Source organism: Pinus tabuliformis, chromosome 9 (genome assembly GCF_031772625.1).
Source record: "Pinus tabuliformis cultivar Carrire ecotype Pingquan chromosome 9, CPIR1, whole genome shotgun sequence".
Classification (NCBI taxonomy): Eukaryota; Viridiplantae; Streptophyta; class Pinopsida; order Pinales; family Pinaceae; genus Pinus; species Pinus tabuliformis.
This window is the reverse complement of record NC_142307.1, coordinates 1692839055-1692851144: the sequence shown is the minus strand read 5'-3', so window position 1 is coordinate 1692851144 and position 12090 is coordinate 1692839055.

Sequence of the window (12090 nt, the reverse complement as noted above, 5' to 3'; positions counted from 1 at the left end):
TTTCCTATTTTTGCATTTAGTATTGATGATTTCTTGTTGTAAGATTGGGTTAAATGGTTGAAGTAAGTTCTTTGGTAGCATCAAAAACATGATTTAATCCTTGGAACAACTTTGGAAGGTCATAGTAATCAATGAGATACTTGGATTAGTTTGCTTATTCCCAAATCTAAATTTCTGGAAGTCCTTTGCAACAAATAATATTAAATTTCTGCTATTTTTTAGAACATGCTAACGAGATTAAATCGAGTTGATTCCACTTGAATTAGATCACAAAAAAATTCTAGTTAATAAAAAAGTTTACCCCATTTCATTTTCAATTTATTAGGTTAGGAATTTGATAGATTAATTATCTCACTAGTTCTCAAATTTCTATATTTTAGACTAGTAATTTCCTGCTATTTTTTAGCATCTGTTAACAGGGGTATTTTTGAGTGATTCCACTTGGAATGGAGACCTAAGACATCATATCAGATAAAAAAATTTGTCACATCCAATTTTGATTTGATTTACTTGGTAATTTAGTGAATTATATCTTCCTGTAGTAAATCCGTAACTTCCTGTAGCAGTCTGTAACTTCCTGTAGTAGGTCCCTGTAGCACTCTTGCAACATGTATATACTTGCCCATATTTGTTCAAAAATATTGGTTTTTATCCCTTAGGGTTGAATCATAACCCTTAGGCTCTAAATCAATGGTTTAGGAGGAACAAACACCACTTAGGACTTGCCCTTTTACCCCGACAAAACATCTCAACAATTTGGGTTAATGGATATATTTATGAATTGGATAATACAATAATGATTTTCTTGATTGCCACACCTAATGAAATCTGTCAATGGATCTAAAATATTTGAAATGTAATGATTGATATTTAGTTCATGATATTTTCTTTATGCAATTAGAATAAGTTTTCTTTCCTTATATTTTATTTCCTACAATAGGTTAAGGTTTCCATTTCGAGCATTTCCATTTCTACAATTAGTTTAGGATTTGTTTACATTCACTCCATTACATCATGACAATGAAGGAATGACACATTGTATGTTGCACATATATTACCAATACATCTTAAGTTTGTACAAACTCCGGGTTGATAATTAAAGTTGGTAGCCTTGGGAGTTGCAACATTCTTGTTGTATTACTGAGGCTCGTCACTTTTGGCATTGTTGTCGAGGAGGTGTCAAAGTATGCATTGTTCTATTCCCTAGTTGATTCAGTTCTTTTATTTTCTATAAAATCAAAAAAATATTTACATTAGGCATATTTCATTTCAAAAATAGAAAATTGCATTGCGTTAGCATTCTTATTCAGAAAAAGAAAAATTAAACTAAGTCAATCAGCATCAAGATTGGTAAGTCAAACTAAACTCGAAAAATTGCTCGATAACTTTAAAACATATATTCTTATAAATCTTAGTGAATAAGGAGAAATTTTAAGTATAAAAAATGTGAAAAAATAAGATGCTAATATTTGTGTTGTCCATGTAAAATCACATGATGTTAAATATTTCCCCTCATTACCAAGGTTGAAGGAATTTTACCAAGAGGATGATGGAGCAAGTCAATTGCCAATGCAACTATGTTATGTAGCTCGAAAAGGACCATGGCAGCCTATTCAACCTAATTTGATTCAAGAGCTTAATTCACAATTTCAAGCTTATGAACATCCATATCTAAGTAATTGGAACAAACCCTTTCCTTGGCAACCCTTTCCATCTCAACCCCAAAACTTATGGGATCCACCCACCACATCCTCAATATTTTCCTCAATATCCTCCACACCCAACTCCATGCTATCCCTACGATCCACCTCCACCACAACCACAATGCTAACCACATCCATCTCAAATATCCACCCCCACTCAACTACTTGTACCACCATTTCCAAACCCACACAAGGAAGTAGCTCAACCCACTTAAAATGTTGAGGAACAACACTTCCAAGCGTCTCATGTTGATGTAAATGGTATTCATCTTAGCTCAAGAAGAGTATTGCAAAAAAAGAGATTCTCTTGATGTCATTGAAGGACAACATGCAGAAAAAGAAGCTTCAAAAGAGAAGATCAAAGAATCATGGGTTGCACTTGACGAAGAGAAGACATCAGAATCATAGATTGGGAAAGTGCCCTCATGTTTACCATTAGATCCTCCATGTGTTCAAGTGAATAATATGAAAAAAGAGGAATGCTTGAATGTCATGGTAGAAGAAGATACGAAGAATGATCCAAATCACCAAGTGGACTAGGGGCATCACAACTATATTGAAATATGGTTCTAGAGAATCATTAAGTTGCAACAACACACTCTTCTTCAATAATTCTTAATATCATCTCAGTCAAAGTAGTTGGTATCTCACATTTAGGTACATGTCAAAGAATATATTTCAAGCCTACACATCAATTTATCAGTCATCTTGATGTGCACTTGGCTTCATTGGAAGTGTAGTTATTACCTGCATATGAATTTTATAACACAGAAAATAAACAATAGCGAGAGCATAACATATAAAACAAATATACACAAAGATTTTCCCCTGGTCCCAAAACTGGGACTACCAAATTGATTTTTCATTATTTTCCTTTCAATATTATAATACATATATATACATGCAGAAGCATCCAATACCATGGACCGAAAACAATCGCACCCAAAACCATGTGCAAAAAACCATTCACAAAACCATAGGTAGGTCTGCCCACCTAGTATAACACAACTCATTAGGAAGTATTCCTACACTTGAAAATGATTTTGTTTTTTCAAGTAGAGTAGGATAGGAAAAATAATAAAAAATAAAAAATAAGAGGAAAAAATAAAATCTCAGGTGAAAACCTCATTTGATGCTCTTGAGATTGGCTTATTGATTGAAAATCTCTATGAGGTGGTCAATGGGTTGAAAAAAAGAAAAAGAGAAAAAATAAAATATCCTACGTGAAAACCTCCTTTGAGGTGCATAGGTAGACCTACTAGTTCAAAACCTCATTGAGGCAACCAGTAGGCCTAAAAAAGAAAACCATTGTTGCATGTATCTATCTCTCATGAATGTAGGTGCTCTCCAACCTCTACACGCAACAAAAGCAAGTTGACACCAAAAGAAAAAATTTGGTCAAAATTCTAGTCAAAGGAAGTCAAAATTGGACTTTCTCCTCCTTTGCTCAGATGCTCCAGAAGGAACAATGCCATGCTAATCCATTTTCCTTATCTATTTCCACCATCCACCAATCATTCCCAAACTTTTCCCATTCATTTTTCTTGTTTTCCTAAAATGCTATAGGAAAGCCCTGTATTCCTATAGGAAGCGAAAATACACAGAGCATAAAATTATTTTTGTCATATCTTGAAAACCCTGCATCAGTTTACTGAGCTGTTTCATGGGGACATGCATGTGGATGATGGTAACATGATCAAGCAATTTCAACAAATTCCAATGCACACTTTTCGAGAAACTGACCTCCATCACCTACATCCATGTTTATTTTTTCTTGATATTCGTGCATCCATTGTCTAAGATATTTTAATGTGGAGGTGCATAAGGATGATGGGAACATGCTCAAAAAATTTCAAGCCAATCTAGTCTACTATTTGGGATTTATGGACAAAACAAGTCTACTACAGGAGGTTGTCTTAAATTGCTACAGGAAGATCCTGTAACACTACAGGATGGCTAAGAAGAAGCTACATGAGGCAATACAATTGGAAAATGGGTCAAAACGTCATGTTTGTTTTAGGGAAGGTTGAGAGAGGTCCCCCAATGCTAGTTTCATCACTCATCCACTCAATTTTACCAAAACTTGCTCAAAATGTTCACTCTGTCATGCCTAAAAAACACACAGAGAGCATTATTCTCCAAGTTTCCATTCTTCACATTACCTCCTCATGACTCCAACCTTTTTTACATGAATTTTCCTTACTCCCCTCAACACCACCATGCTAGCTATGTTGAAGAATCTACGGAAAAACAATATCTTGATGATTCTTCACTTTATGATAACTACTTGTGATGTCTTCCCTTTAGTTAACTTCTTTTATAGTAGTGTGTTTGTTAATCATCAAATGGTTATCAAAACTAGAATATCAACAAAATGAAAGCACATAAGATATTGGCTCCAAGCTAGGGAAAAAACTCTCATCTTGAGAGGAAAAACCCTTTAGTCTCTTCTTATATATATTTGTTGACGAAGACCAAGACCCTTGAAAACACTAGATAAAAAATGACCTCCATCACACTTGTCACTATCCCAATGCAGTGTTCGTTCTTCAAATGATAGGGTTCTTACTTCTCACTATATTGTCAGAGGTCTCCTTCTTTGGACTGTCACTGTCTAAGGAGATTCTCGGTCTCCTTCTTTGGACTGTCACTGTCTAAGGAGATTCTCGGTCTCCTTCTTGCTTTGCTCTCCAGGCACAGGTCTCGGTCTTCTTCACAGTTCTTAGTACTATTTAAGTCTTGACTTTCTTCTTTTATAGTAACAATCACAACCTTGGCTTATTGTAGATTTCATTCAACAATTGGAGTCACTTATATATTGTCTTATGATAGTATATCTTCGCTGAGGTTACTTTCTATCGAAAATATGTAACCTGAGAGTATATCCTGTACCCAATCCTCTACGTGCAGTGATACTTCTTCATTTCACTTCTTCACTCTATTCATCAGAGATGTCCGAAGGTGATGGTATAATTTCTATTTCTTGCACTGTGAGCCAACATGAGTGCTTGGGAATAGGCCGACATTTCCAGTAAGGAGATCACTATCTTCTTCGTAGTCGAGCTAGGAAAGGGATAGTGACAATCTCTTAGGAGAGTAGACCTTGACTTTTATGACTTCTTTATAATATTTATGTCAATACAACAAATCCTAAAGACATCAAGAAGAAGTCTTTGACCTATAAACACTTCTTGCTCATGAAACCCATGATGCAAGGAATAATAAATTTATTTGTTTCTTTTCTACATAAAATTATAATTACAAGTCATAATGAAAATCGAACCTAGTTAGTTTTTCTTCAACATTCCCTCTTAATTAGGGAGGTATTCATTAAATGGTACATGGATATTCTCAGCAATAAAGAGATCTCATAAGAAGAGTCAGACTAGTAATCCATCTGTATAGCATCATTATAACCAACATTGTCACATAGCAAGGCGTTCACTAATAACTCTTTCTCTCAATAGATTAGAGAAAATTTTTGGCGAGACCAATGACTTATAGGAACCTTAGTCATTGTCTCTCAAGGTACATACGCACCCGGGTGTTCACTGAGTATGACCTTCCAATAGGTTCCCAGCCCTAAAAAAATATCAGTCCTCTTGGCTACTCTTGTCTTGGATGCGCGACACATCCTTAAAGAGTATCTGATGCCAGATGATTACCAAATCCTCCCATTCTTTCTTCCCAAGTGAAGACAAGAATGTTGTGTCTATCATGTGCCTTAATTTCCATCCATGGCCTTCACCTAGACTTACGACTGTTAGTCCTGGTCTAGTGCATGACACATGAAATATAAAAACACAATTGTCACTCCTCTGTAGCCAGGGGCGATCTAATCCAAGCTCCCTCTTAATCAAGGACCTATCACAGCTCCCTCTTATCTACGGACTCTTCTATACATCAAAAACTTATTCTTTGTGGGTCCTTCAGCTGCTAGATCAACTTTTCTCTTTGATGTCATGAAATTTAGTTGAGCTTAGTTCTTGTAGGTAAACATTCATTGATCACTTTCCTCCTTAGTTCGTCATGTAGTTCCTTTCTTCATGGAAAGTGTATTTCTTCATATCTGGAACCTTCATCATATGACTACTTCTTTCTCATCATGCTTCTTCCATTCATCACATGAATGCTAGTTGTTGATCTAGGTGGCTCTAGAAAGACACACAGGGCAAAGAGGACTCAAAAATCAAAGTGCTCAGAATGACTTCGAACTAGGACCAGAGCGTAGATCTCATCGTCTTGATCGCGGAGGTGTGAATGGTTCGTCAAACCGAGCTCGTATGAGGGAGAACGGGTCAGTCAAAGTTTGGTCAAAGTTGGGCTATGGGCTAGGTTTAAGTGTCCTACAATTTGATCGACCCCAAGGCAAGAACCTAGCTCCCAAAATCGATTGAAATTGTTGCCTCGTTAATTTGCCCAATGACCCTTATTTTCTAGAAGTTTCAAAGCACATCCCTCTTTAAAAATCAAATATAATTTGTTATGAGGTAGCAGGCCACCACCCACACCACCCCAAAAATTTCATAACAAATTATTATTATATTAAGGATGATGGCCATAACCCCCGCTGGCCTAATTTCCCCTTTAAACATCCATTGCATATTATTAAACATAATTATTATAAGGCCGATGGGCCATAACCTCCCGTCAGCCAAATTGCAATTGCAATAAAAATCAATGGTTTCAGGTTGGCGGCCATAACCCCTGCCGAACATTCCAAACTATATGTATGCCACATATATATATTGTTGTATTAAGGGGCGGGCGCAGGCCATTAGCGGTGGACCCGGCCCACACCCCAAAGCCATAATATATATATCTCCCCGATACCTTCAAATCGTGCCGATATATATGCACCAACGACCATCCTAAAACATCGATCACCAATTTAATAGGTGTCGATCACTACCGATCGTCGATTTAATAGGCGTCGATCACTGTCGATCGCCGACTGTGTAATGCGCTGATAATGTTGTTAGTGCATGCTTTAAGGGGCACGCTGCCCAATGCAGACCTGACCCCCATTAATACATCATTTCGGGTTTGTTAATATATATATATATATATATATATATATATATATATATATGGAGGGGCGAGATTTGATCCCTTGACCCCTCCTCAACCAAATTCTGAATTTGCCATTGAGCCATAATTGCTCACCTTGGTAAATCTGACTAGGGTTTTTTTATTTAAACTCAGTGTTTTTTTACCAGGCACAAAGTTCAAGGAGGCAGAAGGTAGGCACAAATTTTGAGGTAGTTAATTAATATTTTAACGTAGGAACCATGAATTTCGCAGGAGGGAAAAAATTTCACTTTGTCAAATTTTGACAAATTTTGAATGGATTTTACACCTCTCGTCGCCACGGGCACGATATTGTTGTCCATTTCTCCATCAGAGTTCTGCATTTTTCAGTCATTTCTAGAATGCACGTGGAACCATGATTTTGGCAAAAATAGGGAGTGAAACCATGAGCCAAGAAATTTTCCCAAGGAGGAAAATTTTGACATTTCAGAATATAGTCAAGTTTATACTTGTTTTTCATGGTTTTTTGCAGGGATCGAAATGGCGAGATCAGATTCGCCATCTGAGTTGTAGATTTAAATTCCATCCATGGAAAAAAATCTTTGAGGAATCCTGGGGGAATCTAAAAGATTCCTTGAGCCCATAATTCTCAACTTATCAGAATTTGGATTTTGGACAGTCGATTCAGCACTACTCGACACCAAAAATTTGATGGTGTCTTTAGATTTTTTATTCTCTCATTTCCTCTTCTAGTCACTTTTCTAAGTGCCACTGCAGATGTCCACATTCATGTGCGAGCAGTCATCTTCATACAATCGATGTCGTGATATCGATGGTCCGAACAAATTCAGCAGTGTGACATCCACTTCTTTAGATGGCCCTTGGTTTTGAGGTATATGATGTGTTCATGTACTTCTTTTTTCTGCATTATGTTGCACAGATCCTTGATTGATGTTGATGCAAGATCTTGTTTATTACATGTTGTCGAGTTACTTGCTTGATTTGATGCGGAATCTTTTATGTGATGTACTTGTTTTCATAACTCATCATGTTTTGCGTTGAGATCCCTTTTGTGCCATGTTGGCGAGATGCTTACCATGCATGTTTTTCTGTCATGCTGATAGGAGTCTTCCGATTGAGAATTAAAGTAGTGGAATATCTCTTAGAGCCACTCTTGTGTGAGGGAAGTTTTCCTTGTATGATTGCGACATCATCTCTTGCGTACATAACCATTATTGGCAACACTTAATGCAATGGCCTACACCATCTTGACACTGGGGCCCGGAGACGTAGTCCCTCCTGGACGAACTTCGTTATCAATGCTTATGTTTTTATGTGTTGATGATTATTATGTTCCTCTTCTTTTCCACATGCAGATAGATTCATTAATGTTCTTTTAAAATGCAATTTAACACATCACAAAAGTAAAAGGTTTTGGAAAGGTCCTTCTTCACACCCGGACCTAGATCAAGTGGTAACAGAGTGGTCTTTACGTGTATGTGGATTGCAGTGTGAAAAATGGAACGTGCAGCGATAGAGAATGAAAAAGCGATTTACAAGACCATGGTCAACATTTCCAAGAGAGTGGAAATCTTGTATGAAACTCTATAGATAGAGACAAAGGAAAAGGAGCAATTACAACTTCAGTTGCAAGCCACAGAAGAGGCCATTGAAGAACTGAAGCAAAACAAACATAATATTCAAACAAAGAATGCTGAATTGAAGATGCGCCTACATGAAGAGAAATAGGAGAAACAAATTTTTCTACAACTGCAAGCAAAGGAAGAGGCCTTGGAAAAGCTGCAACGTGACCCATGTGAGGTAAAAAGTAGTTCTCCAAATTCATGTATGTGCCTTGATGATGATTTCGCTGTTTCTGAAAATCATGCTGCAGGAATTGGCTCCAAACTGTTAAAGAGAATGGGGTATGAAGGAAAAGGCTTGGGCGTTAATGGCCAAGGCATTGTCAATCCCATCAAAGTAGAGGAATTACCGTGTCAACAGGACTTGGGTATGTCAGAAAATAAGTTGGAGAATTCACTGAGACAACAAGTGAACCACCAATGACAGATGATGAGAAGTTCTCATTAGTTCTTTCCAAATCAAAAGAGGAGGTAAAAGATTTCAATTTCCTTTCAGTTTCGTCTTCACATAGTATGAGTTTTGTTGGAGATTTGGAGATCCCAATTATAGTGACAAACATGAGGCTCCTTACAAGGATGAGGCACAAGGAGAAAGAAGAACTTGGTGTTAATAACCAAGGCATAACTCAACCTTTGGAGGTTGTGCATGAACATCGATTTTCAAGCTCGAGATACACTAAAGGAGAGTGCTTGAAGGTGTCAGAGTTGTCCGAGACATCGTTGAAATCGTTGAGGAAAGAGAATGATGGGAACACATACCCATCGTCCCACGACAATGCCCATTGCAAGGAGAGAGCTCAGGCAAGCTCTCATCGCCATACTGACATCAGAGACAACAAGGGAAGGTATAACCACTTTTTATCTTCGAATGTTCATTTCGATTATGATCATGTTGGTAATAATGAACGTAAAACATGGCATCAAAAAACATGCACCTTTTGTGGATTAAATAACCATACATTTTCTAAGTGTTTGAAAAGAATGGCAGCACACAAGAGGATGAGGCATAAAAAACCCTCTCAACAGCATGAAAAGAAACGGGTTACGTAGATATGGAGGAAGAAAACCTACTACAGTCACTGCGAAAAAAATGGCCATCAAAGAGCCACTTGTTAGAGGCTCCATCCATAGCAGCGCCTTAAGTACAGAGTGCTGGTGCATGAACCAGGTGAAGCAGTTGTTCGACAAGCAAAACCGCCACAAGGAGGTGACCCATTCACATTGATAAGTGAAAAATGGTTTCTAGACCTGTTGTCATTTCATGGTCATTATTTTGTAATTCATTTGTTGCATTTTAAAATGTAAAAGTGATGATGTGTTTCCATCACTTGTTCAACAACAATGATGTCTCGTCATGTTTTGAGTCGCATTTTACACTCTGAAAGTGATGTTATGTTTCCATCACTTGTCAAAACAATAGTGTTTGGCCCTATGTATGTAAATCATGTGTTGAAGTGATGATGTGTTTTCCATCACTTGCTGAAGGAAACATGATAGGTTGGCCTTGTTGTCATAGCTGGGGTATTACGTCCATATTAATGTAAACTTGACCACTGAGTATGTGTTATAAACTTGTGGCAAGTGTGGGATGTTTGGGTCATTAGTTGGTCATGTCATTCAAGCATGTAATTTACAAAATAATGTAATATAGGTTGCAGAGGTAGCAGGTGTCGGCTCATTTCTTAAGGCTCCGAAGAACAAAGGTGAAGGAGAAGGAAGCGAGACTTCAAGATGCTTGTGATGCAGACAGGTTACAGAGAAAGTTGCAGATTATTTTTCATGCTTTTGGAGGACCAAAAGCTCTTGAGTGGGGACGATTGATCTAGGTGGCTCTAGAAAGGCACACAGGGCAAAGAGGGCTCAAAAACCAAAGTGCTCATAACGACTTCTAACAAGGACTAGGGCATAGATCTCGTCATCCTAATCATGGAGGTGTGAACGGTTCGTCAAACCGAGCTCGTATGAGGGAGAACGGGCCAGTCAAAGTTTGGTCAAAGTTGGGCTATGGGCCAGGTTTAAGTGTCCTACAATTTGAACAACCCCAAGGCATGAACCTAGCTCTCGAAATTAGTCAAAATTGTTGCCTCGTTAATTTTCCCAATGACCCTTATTTTCTAGAAGTTTCAAAACACCTCCCTCTTTAAAAATAAAATATAATTTGTTATGAGGTGGAAGGCCACCACCCCCACCACCCCAAAAATTTCATAACAAATTATTATTATGTTAAGGCCAACGACCATAACCCCCGCCAGCCTAATCACCCCTTTAAACATCCATCACATATTATTAAACATAATTATTATAACGCTGACGGGCCACAACCTCCCGCCAGCCAAATCGCAATCGCAATAAAAAATAAATGGTTTTGGGTCAGCGGCCATAACCCTCGCCGAAGACTTTAATAACCATTGCAATCAGAAGAAATCGCTTATATTTATGATCGGTGGCCATAAGCCCCGCTGAACCTTCCAAACTATATGTATGCCACATATATACTGTTGTATTAAGGGGTGGGCACAGGCCATTGGTGGTGGACCTGGCCCACACCGCGAAGCCATAGTATATATATCACCCCAATACCTTCAATTGTGTTGATACATATGCACCAACGACCATCCTAAAACACTGATCGCCGATTTAATAGGCACCGATCGCTGTCGATCGCCGATTTAATAGGCGCTGATCGCTACCAATCACCGATTTAATAAGCGCAAATCACTTCCAATTTCTGATTGTGTAATGCGTCAATAATGTTGTTAGTGTGGGGTTTAAGGGGCGAGCTGCCCAATGCGGACCTGACCCCCATTAATACATCATTTCAGGTTTAATAAAATATATATATAGAGGGGCGGGATTTGATCCCCCGACCCCTCCTCAACCAAATTCCGAATTTTCCATTAAGCCATAATTGATCACCTTGGTAAATCTGCCTAGGGTTTTATTTAAACTCAGTGTTTTTTACCAGGCACAGAATTCGAGGAGGCAGAAGGCAGGTACAGATTTTGAGGCAGTTAATTAATATTTTATTGCAGGAACCATGAATTTGGCAGGAGGGCAAAATTTTCACTTTGTCATATTTCGACAAATTTTATATGGATTTTACACCTCTCGTCACCACGAGTGCAATAGTGGTGTCCATTTCTCCATCAAAGTTCTGCATTTTTGGTCATTTCCAAAATGCACGTGGACCCATGATTTCAGTGAAAACAGGGAGTGGAACCATGAGCCATGAAATTTTCCCAAGTAGGTAAAATTTTGACATTTCAGAATATAGTCAAGTTTATGCTTGTTTTTCATGGTTTTCCGCAGGGATCACAATGGTGAGATCAAATTCGCCATCTGAGTTGCAGATTTACAGTCCATCCATGGAACATAATCTTTGAGGAATCCCAGGGGAATCTAAAAGATTCCTTGAGCCCAGAATTATCAACTTCTCAGAATTTGGGTTTTGGACAGTCGATTCAGCACTACTCGATGCCACAAATCTAATGGTGTCTTCAGATTTATTATTCTCGCATTTCTTCTTATAGTCACTTTTGTAATTATAAATGCAGATGTCCACATTCATGTGCGAGCAATCATCTTCATATGATCGATGCTGTGAGATTGAAGGTCTAAACAACTTCAGTAGTGTGACATCCACTTCTTCAGATGGCCCTTGGTTTTGAGGTATATGATGTGTTCACGTACTTCTTCTTTTTGCATTATGTTGC